Consider the following 10,450-nt stretch of genomic DNA (forward strand, 5'->3'; position numbering starts at 1 on the left):
ATCGACTTGTAGCACAGGAACAGGGCAACAAATTCATACCAGTAGATGTATGCTATGTTGTCACAACTTTCGGCATTTAGCACACTCCCGGAAATCTATGACAGTCTGGAAAGTCACTTCCGTTTAATGAATTGTGGACAAACTATACATGCGACCCCCTATAAATAGCGGCAGAAAGTTAGCAACTGCCAGGGCAACTAACTAATAACACCAAAGTTGTGCTCAGCCGATAAACTCGCCGGTATTTTTGAAAAAACGGAGAAAACGATTAGACCCAATAGCGTTAGCGGAGGTGTCATTTTGTTAACGTAATCGTAAACTAGCACACCTTAGGTTGACAGACGTTGCGGGCATAATATTTGGGCCACATATAAAAAATTGATATCGACTTGTAGCACAGGAACAGGGCAACAAATTCATACCAGTAGATGTATGCTATGTTGTCACAACTTTCGGCATTTAGCACACTCCCGGAAATCTATGACAGTCTGGAAAGTCACTTCCGTTTAATGAATTGTGGACAAACTATACATGCGACCCCCTATAAATAGCGGCAGAAAGTTAGCAAACTGCCAGGGCAACTAACTAATAACACCAAAGTTGTGCTCAGCCGATAAACTCGCCGGTATTTTTGAAAAAACGGAGAAAACGATTAGACCCAATAGCGTTAGCGGAGGTGTCATTTTGTTAACGTAATCGTAAACTAGCACACCTTAGGTTGACAGACGTTGCGGGCATAATATTTGGGCCACATATAAAAAATTGATATCGACTTGTAGCACAGGAACAGGGCAACAAATTCATACCAGTAGATGTATGCTATGTTGTCACAACTTTCGGCATTTAGCACACTCCCGGAAATCTATGACAGTCTGGAAAGTCACTTCCGTTTAATGAATTGTGGACAAACTATACATGCGACCCCCTATAAATAGCGGCAGAAAGTTAGCAAACTGCCAGGGCAACTAACTAATAACACCAAAGTTGTGCTCAGCCGATAAACTCGCCGGTATTTTTGAAAAAACGGAGAAAACGATTAGACCCAATAGCGTTAGCGGAGGTGTCATTTTGTTAACGTAATCGTAAACTAGCACACCTTAGGTTGACAGACGTTGCGGGCATAATATTTGGGCCACATATAAAAAATTGATATCGACTTGTAGCACAGGAACAGGGCAACAAATTCATACCAGTAGATGTATGCTATGTTGTCACAACTTTCGGCATTTAGCACACTCCCGGAAATCTATGACAGTCTGGAAAGTCACTTCCGTTTAATGAATTGTGGACAAACTATACATGCGACCCCCTATAAATAGCGGCAGAAAGTTAGCAAACTGCCAGGGCAACTAACTAATAACACCAAAGTTGTGCTCAGCCGATAAACTCGCCGGTATTTTTGAAAAAACGGAGAAAACGATTAGACCCAATAGCGTTAGCGGAGGTGTCATTTTGTTAACGTAATCGTAAACTAGCACACCTTAGGTTGACAGACGTTGCGGGCATAATATTTGGGCCACATATAAAAAATTGATATCGACTTGTAGCACAGGAACAGGGCAACAAATGCATACCAGTAGATGTATGCTATGTTGTCACAACTTTCGGCATTTAGCACACTCCCGGAAATCTATGACAGTCTGGAAAGTCACTTCCGTTTAATGAATTGTGGACAAACTATACATGCGACCCCCTATAAATAGCGGCAGAAAGTTAGCAAACTGCCAGGGCAACTAACTAATAACACCAAAGTTGTGCCTCAGCCGATAAACTCGCCGGTATTTTTGAAAAAACGGAGAAAACGATTAGACCCAATAGCGTTAGCGGAGGTGTCATTTTGTTAACGTAATCGTAAACTAGCACACCTTAGGTTGACAGACGTTGCGGGCATAATATTTGGGCCACATATAAAAAATTGATATCGACTTGTAGCACAGGAACAGGGCAACAAATTCATACCAGTAGATGTATGCTATGTTGTCACAACTTTCGGCATTTAGCACACTCCCGGAAATCTATGACAGTCTGGAAAGTCACTTCCGTTTAATGAATTGTGGACAAACTATACATGCGACCCCCTATAAATAGCGGCAGAAAGTTAGCAAACTGCCAGGGCAACTAACTAATAACACCAAAGTTGTCCTCAGCCGATAAACTCGCCGGTATTTTTGAAAAAACGGAGAAAACGATTAGACCCAATAGCGTTAGCGGAGGTGTCATTTTGTTAACGTAATCGTAAACTAGCACACCTTAGGTTGACAGACGTTGCGGGCATAATATTTGGGCCACATATAAAAAATTGATATCGACTTGTAGCACAGGAACAGGGCAACAAATTCATACCAGTAGATGTATGCTATGTTGTCACAACTTTCGGCATTTAGCACACTCCCGGAAATCTATGACAGTCTGGAAAGTCACTTCCGTTTAATGAATTGTGGACAAACTATACATGCGACCCCCTATAAATAGCGGCAGAAAGTTAGCAAACTGCCAGGGCAACTAACTAATAACACCAAAGTTGTGCTCAGCCGATAAACTCGCCGGTATTTTTGAAAAAACGGAGAAAACGATTAGACCCAATAGCGTTAGCGGAGGTGTCATTTTGTTAACGTAATCGTAAACTAGCACACCTTAGGTTGACAGACGTCGCGGGCATAATATTTGGGCCACATATAAAAAATTGATATCGACTTGTAGCACAGGAACAGGGCAACAAATTCATACCAGTAGATGTATGCTATGTTGTCACAACTTTCGGCATTTAGCACACTCCCGGAAATCTATGACAGTCTGGAAAGTCACTTCCGTTTAATGAATTGTGGACAAACTATACATGCGACCCCCTATAAATAGCGGCAGAAAGTTAGCAAACTGCCAGGGCAACTAACTAATAACACCAAAGTTGTGCTCAGCCGATAAACTCGCCGGTATTTTTGAAAAAACGGAGAAAACGATTAGACCCAATAGCGTTAGCGGAGGTGTCATTTTGTTAACGTAATCGTAAACTAGCACACCTTAGGTTGACAGACGTCGCGGGCATAATATTTGGGCCACATATAAAAAATTGATATCGACTTGTAGCACAGGAACAGGGCAACAAATTCATACCAGTAGATGTATGCTATGTTGTCACAACTTTCGGCATTTAGCACACTCCCGGAAATCTATGACAGTCTGGAAAGTCACTTCCGTTTAATGAATTGTGGACAAACTATACATGCGACCCCCTATAAATAGCGGCAGAAAGTTAGCAAACTGCCAGGGCAACTAACTAATAACACCAAAGTTGTGCTCAGCCGATAAACTCGCCGGTATTTTTGAAAAAACGGAGAAAACGATTAGACCCAATAGCGTTAGCGGAGGTGTCATTTTGTTAACGTAATCGTAAACTAGCACACCTTAGGTTGACAGACGTTGCGGGCATAATATTTGGGCCACATATAAAAAATTGATATCGACTTGTAGCACAGGAACAGGGCAACAAATTCATACCAGTAGATGTATGCTATGTTGTCACAACTTTCGGCATTTAGCACACTCCCGGAAATCTATGACAGTCTGGAAAGTCACTTCCGTTTAATGAATTGTGGACAAACTATACATGCGACCCCCTATAAATAGCGGCAGAAAGTTAGCAAACTGCCAGGGCAACTAACTTATAACACCAAAGTTGTGCTCAGCCGATAAACTCGCCGGTATTTTTGAAAAAACGGAGAAAACGATTAGACCCAATAGCGTTAGCGGAGGTGTCATTTTGTTAACGTAATCGTAAACTAGCACACCTTAGGTTGACAGACGTTGCGGGCATAATATTTGGGCCACATATAAAAAATTGATATCGACTTGTAGCACAGGAACAGGGCAACAAATTCATACCAGTAGATGTATGCTATGTTGTCACAACTTTCGGCATTTAGCACACTCCCGGAAATCTATGACAGTCTGGAAAGTCACTTCCGTTTAATGAATTGTGGACAAACTATACATGCGACCCCCTATAAATAGCGGCAGAAAGTTAGCAAACTGCCAGGGCAACTAACTAATAACACCAAAGTTGTGCTCAGCCGATAAACTCGCCGGTATTTTTGAAAAAACGGAGAAAACGATTAGACCCAATAGCGTTAGCGGAGGTGTCATTTTGTTAACGTAATCGTAAACTAGCACACCTTAGGTTGACAGACGTTGCGGGCATAATATTTGGGCCACATATAAAAAATTGATATCGACTTGTAGCACAGGAACAGGGCAACAAATTCATACCAGTAGATGTATGCTATGTTGTCACAACTTTCGGCATTTAGCACACTCCCGGAAATCTATGACAGTCTGGAAAGTCACTTCCGTTTAATGAATTGTGGACAAACTATACATGCGACCCCCTATAAATAGCGGCAGAAAGTTAGCAAACTGCCAGGGCAACTAACTAATAACACCAAAGTTGTGCTCAGCCGATAAACTCGCCGGTATTTTTGAAAAAACGGAGAAAACGATTAGACCCAATAGCGTTAGCGGAGGTGTCATTTTGTTAACGTAATCGTAAACTAGCACACCTTAGGTTGACAGACGTTGCGGGCATAATATTTGGGCCACATATAAAAAATTGATATCGACTTGTAGCACAGGAACAGGGCAACAAATTCATACCAGTAGATGTATGCTATGTTGTCACAACTTTCGGCATTTAGCACACTCCCGGAAATCTATGACAGTCTGGAAAGTCACTTCCGTTTAATGAATTGTGGACAAACTATACATGCGACCCCCTATAAATAGCGGCAGAAAGTTAGCAAACTGCCAGGGCAACTAACTAATAACACCAAAGTTGTGCTCAGCCGATAAACTCGCCGGTATTTTTGAAAAAACGGAGAAAACGATTAGACCCAATAGCGTTAGCGGAGGTGTCATTTTGTTAACGTAATCGTAAACTAGCACACCTTAGGTTGACAGACGTTGCGGGCATAATATTTGGGCCACATATAAAAAATTGATATCGACTTGTAGCACAGGAACAGGGCAACAAATTCATACCAGTAGATGTATGCTATGTTGTCACAACTTTCGGCATTTAGCACACTCCCGGAAATCTATGACAGTCTGGAAAGTCACTTCCGTTTAATGAATTGTGGACAAACTATACATGCGACCCCCTATAAATAGCGGCAGAAAGTTAGCAAACTGCCAGGGCAACTAACTAATAACACCAAAGTTGTGCTCAGCCGATAAACTCGCCGGTATTTTTGAAAAAACGGAGAAAACGATTAGACCCAATAGCGTTAGCGGAGGTGTCATTTTGTTAACGTAATCGTAAACTAGCACACCTTAGGTTGACAGACGTTGCGGGCATAATATTTGGGCCACATATAAAAAATTGATATCGACTTGTAGCACAGGAACAGGGCAACAAATTCATACCAGTAGATGTATGCTATGTTGTCACAACTTTCGGCATTTAGCACACTCCCGGAAATCTATGACAGTCTGGAAAGTCACTTCCGTTTAATGAATTGTGGACAAACTATACATGCGACCCCCTATAAATAGCGGCAGAAAGTTAGCAAACTGCCAGGGCAACTAACTAATAACACCAAAGTTGTGCTCAGCCGATAAACTCGCCGGTATTTTTGAAAAAACGGAGAAAACGATTAGACCCAATAGCGTTAGCGGAGGTGTCATTTTGTTAACGTAATCGTAAACTAGCACACCTTAGGTTGACAGACGTTGCGGGCATAATATTTGGGCCACATATAAAAAATTGATATCGACTTGTAGCACAGGAACAGGGCAACAAATTCATACCAGTAGATGTATGCTATGTTGTCACAACTTTCGGCATTTAGCACACTCCCGGAAATCTATGACAGTCTGGAAAGTCACTTCCGTTTAATGAATTGTGGACAAACTATACATGCGACCCCCTATAAATAGCGGCAGAAAGTTAGCAAACTGCCAGGGCAACTAACTAATAACACCAAAGTTGTGCTCAGCCGATAAACTCGCCGGTATTTTTGAAAAAACGGAGAAAACGATTAGACCCAATAGCGTTAGCGGAGGTGTCATTTTGTTAACGTAATCGTAAACTAGCACACCTTAGGTTGACAGACGTTGCGGGCATAATATTTGGGCCACATATAAAAAATTGATATCGACTTGTAGCACAGGAACAGGGCAACAAATTCATACCAGTAGATGTATGCTATGTTGTCACAACTTTCGGCATTTAGCACACTCCCGGAAATCTATGACAGTCTGGAAAGTCACTTCCGTTTAATGAATTGTGGACAAACTATACATGCGACCCCCTATAAATAGCGGCAGAAAGTTAGCAAACTGCCAGGGCAACTAACTAATAACACCAAAGTTGTGCTCAGCCGATAAACTCGCCGGTATTTTTGAAAAAACGGAGAAAACGATTAGACCCAATAGCGTTAGCGGAGGTGTCATTTTGTTAACGTAATCGTAAACTAGCACACCTTAGGTTGACAGACGTTGCGGGCATAATATTTGGGCCACATATAAAAAATTGATATCGACTTGTAGCACAGGAACAGGGCAACAAATTCATACCAGTAGATGTATGCTATGTTGTCACAACTTTCGGCATTTAGCACACTCCCGGAAATCTATGACAGTCTGGAAAGTCACTTCCGTTTAATGAATTGTGGACAAACTATACATGCGACCCGCTATAAATAGCGGCAGAAAGTTAGCAAACTGCCAGGGCAACTAACTAATAACACCAAAGTTGTGCTCAGCCGTTAAACTCGCCGGTATTTTTGAAAAAACGGAGAAAACGATTAGACCCAATAGCGTTAGCGGAGGTGTCATTTTGTTAACGTAATCGTAAACTAGCACACCTTAGGTTGACAGACGTTGCGGGCATAATATTTGGGCCACATATAAAAAATTGATATCGACTTGTAGCACAGGAACAGGGCAACAAATTCATACCAGTAGATGTATGCTATGTTGTCACAACTTTCGGCATTTAGCACACTCCCGGAAATCTATGACAGTCTGGAAAGTCACTTCCGTTTAATGAATTGTGGACAAACTATACATGCGACCCGCTATAAATAGCGGCAGAAAGTTAGCAAACTGCCAGGGCAACTAACTAATAACACCAAAGTTGTGCTCAGCCGTTAAACTCGCCGGTATTTTTGAAAAAACGGAGAAAACGATTAGACCCAATAGCGTTAGCGGAGGTGTCATTTTGTTAACGTAATCGTAAACTAGCACACCTTAGGTTGACAGACGTTGCGGGCATAATATTTGGGCCACATATAAAAAATTGATATCGACTTGTAGCACAGGAACAGGGCAACAAATTCATACCAGTAGATGTATGCTATGTTGTCACAACTTTCGGCATTTAGCACACTCCCGGAAATCTATGACAGTCTGGAAAGTCACTTCCGTTTAATGAATTGTGGACAAACTATACATGCGACCCCCTATAAATAGCGGCAGAAAGTTAGCAAACTGCCAGGGCAACTAACTAATAACACCAAAGTTGTGCTCAGCCGATAAACTCGCCGGTATTTTTGAAAAAACGGAGAAAACGATTAGACCCAATAGCGTTAGCGGAGGTGTCATTTTGTTAACGTAATCGTAAACTAGCACACCTTAGGTTGACAGACGTTGCGGGCATAATATTTGGGCCACATATAAAAAATTGATATCGACTTGTAGCACAGGAACAGGGCAACAAATTCATACCAGTAGATGTATGCTATGTTGTCACAACTTTCGGCATTTAGCACACTCCCGGAAATCTATGACAGTCTGGAAAGTCACTTCCGTTTAATGAATTGTGGACAAACTATACATGCGACCCCCTATAAATAGCGGCAGAAAGTTAGCAAACTGCCAGGGCAACTAACTAATAACACCAAAGTTGTGCTCAGCCGATAAACTCGCCGGTATTTTTGAAAAAACGGAGAAAACGATTAGACCCAATAGCGTTAGCGGAGGTGTCATTTTGTTAACGTAATCGTAAACTAGCACACCTTAGGTTGACAGACGTTGCGGGCATAATATTTGGGCCACATATAAAAAATTGATATCGACTTGTAGCACAGGAACAGGGCAACAAATTCATACCAGTAGATGTATGCTATGTTGTCACAACTTTCGGCATTTAGCACACTCCCGGAAATCTATGACAGTCTGGAAAGTCACTTCCGTTTAATGAATTGTGGACAAACTATACATGCGACCCCCTATAAATAGCGGCAGAAAGTTAGCAAACTGCCAGGGCAACTAACTAATAACACCAAAGTTGTGCTCAGCCGATAAACTCGCCGGTATTTTTGAAAAAACGGAGAAAACGATTAGACCCAATAGCGTTAGCGGAGGTGTCATTTTGTTAACGTAATCGTAAACTAGCACACCTTAGGTTGACAGACGTTGCGGGCATAATATTTGGGCCACATATAAAAAATTGATATCGACTTGTAGCACAGGAACAGGGCAACACATTCATACCAGTAGATGTATGCTATGTTGTCACAACTTTCGGCATTTAGCACACTCCCGGAAATCTATGACAGTCTGGAAAGTCACTTCCGTTTAATGAATTGTGGACAAACTATACATGCGACCCCCTATAAATAGCGGCAGAAAGTTAGCAAACTGCCAGGGCAACTAACTAATAACACCAAAGTTGTGCTCAGCCGATAAACTCGCCGGTATTTTTGAAAAAACGGAGAAAACGATTAGACCCAATAGCGTTAGCGGAGGTGTCATTTTGTTAACGTAATCGTAAACTAGCACACCTTAGGTTGACAGACGTTGCGGGCATAATATTTGGGCCACATATAAAAAATTGATATCGACTTGTAGCACAGGAACAGGGCAACAAATTCATACCAGTAGATGTATGCTATGTTGTCACAACTTTCGGCATTTAGCACACTCCCGGAAATCTATGACAGTCTGGAAAGTCACTTCCGTTTAATGAATTGTGGACAAACTATACATGCGACCCCCTATAAATAGCGGCAGAAAGTTAGCAAACTGCCAGGGCAACTAACTAATAACACCAAAGTTGTGCTCAGCCGATAAACTCGCCGGTATTTTTGAAAAAACGGAGAAAACGATTAGACCCAATAGCGTTAGCGGAGGTGTCATTTTGTTAACGTAATCGTAAACTAGCACACCTTAGGTTGACAGACGTTGCGGGCATAATATTTGGGCCACATATAAAAAATTGATATCGACTTGTAGCACAGGAACAGGGCAACAAATTCATACCAGTAGATGTATGCTATGTTGTCACAACTTTCGGCATTTAGCACACTCCCGGAAATCTATGACAGTCTGGAAAGTCACTTCCGTTTAATGAATTGTGGACAAACTATACATGCGACCCCCTATAAATAGCGGCAGAAAGTTAGCAAACTGCCAGGGCAACTAACTAATAACACCAAAGTTGTGCTCAGCCGATAAACTCGCCGGTATTTTTGAAAAAACGGAGAAAACGATTAGACCCAATAGCGTTAGCGGAGGTGTCATTTTGTTAACGTAATCGTAAACTAGCACACCTTAGGTTGACAGACGTTGCGGGCATAATATTTGGGCCACATATAAAAAATTGATATCGACTTGTAGCACAGGAACAGGGCAACACATTCATACCAGTAGATGTATGCTATGTTGTCACAACTTTCGGCATTTAGCACACTCCCGGAAATCTATGACAGTCTGGAAAGTCACTTCCGTTTAATGAATTGTGGACAAACTATACATGCGACCCCCTATAAATAGCGGCAGAAAGTTAGCAAACTGCCAGGGCAACTAACTAATAACACCAAAGTTGTGCTCAGCCGATAAACTCGCCGGTATTTTTGAAAAAACGGAGAAAACGATTAGACCCAATAGCGTTAGCGGAGGTGTCATTTTGTTAACGTAATCGTAAACTAGCACACCTTAGGTTGACAGACGTTGCGGGCATAATATTTGGGCCACATATAAAAAATTGATATCGACTTGTAGCACAGGAACAGGGCAACACATTCATACCAGTAGATGTATGCTATGTTGTCACAACTTTCGGCATTTAGCACACTCCCGGAAATCTATGACAGTCTGGAAAGTCACTTCCGTTTAATGAATTGTGGACAAACTATACATGCGACCCCCTATAAATAGCGGCAGAAAGTTAGCAAACTGCCAGGGCAACTAACTAATAACACCAAAGTTGTGCTCAGCCGATAAACTCGCCGGTATTTTTGAAAAAACGGAGAAAACGATTAGACCCAATAGCGTTAGCGGAGGTGTCATTTTGTTAACGTAATCGTAAACTAGCACACCTTAGGTTGACAGACGTTGCGGGCATAATATTTGGGCCACATATAAAAAATTGATATCGACTTGTAGCACAGGAACAGGGCAACAAATTCATACCAGTAGATGTATGCTATGTTGTCACAACTTTCGGCATTTAGCA

Source organism: Mytilus edulis, chromosome 2 (genome assembly GCF_963676685.1).
Source record: "Mytilus edulis chromosome 2, xbMytEdul2.2, whole genome shotgun sequence".
In the NCBI taxonomy this organism is placed as follows: domain Eukaryota; kingdom Metazoa; phylum Mollusca; class Bivalvia; order Mytilida; family Mytilidae; genus Mytilus; species Mytilus edulis.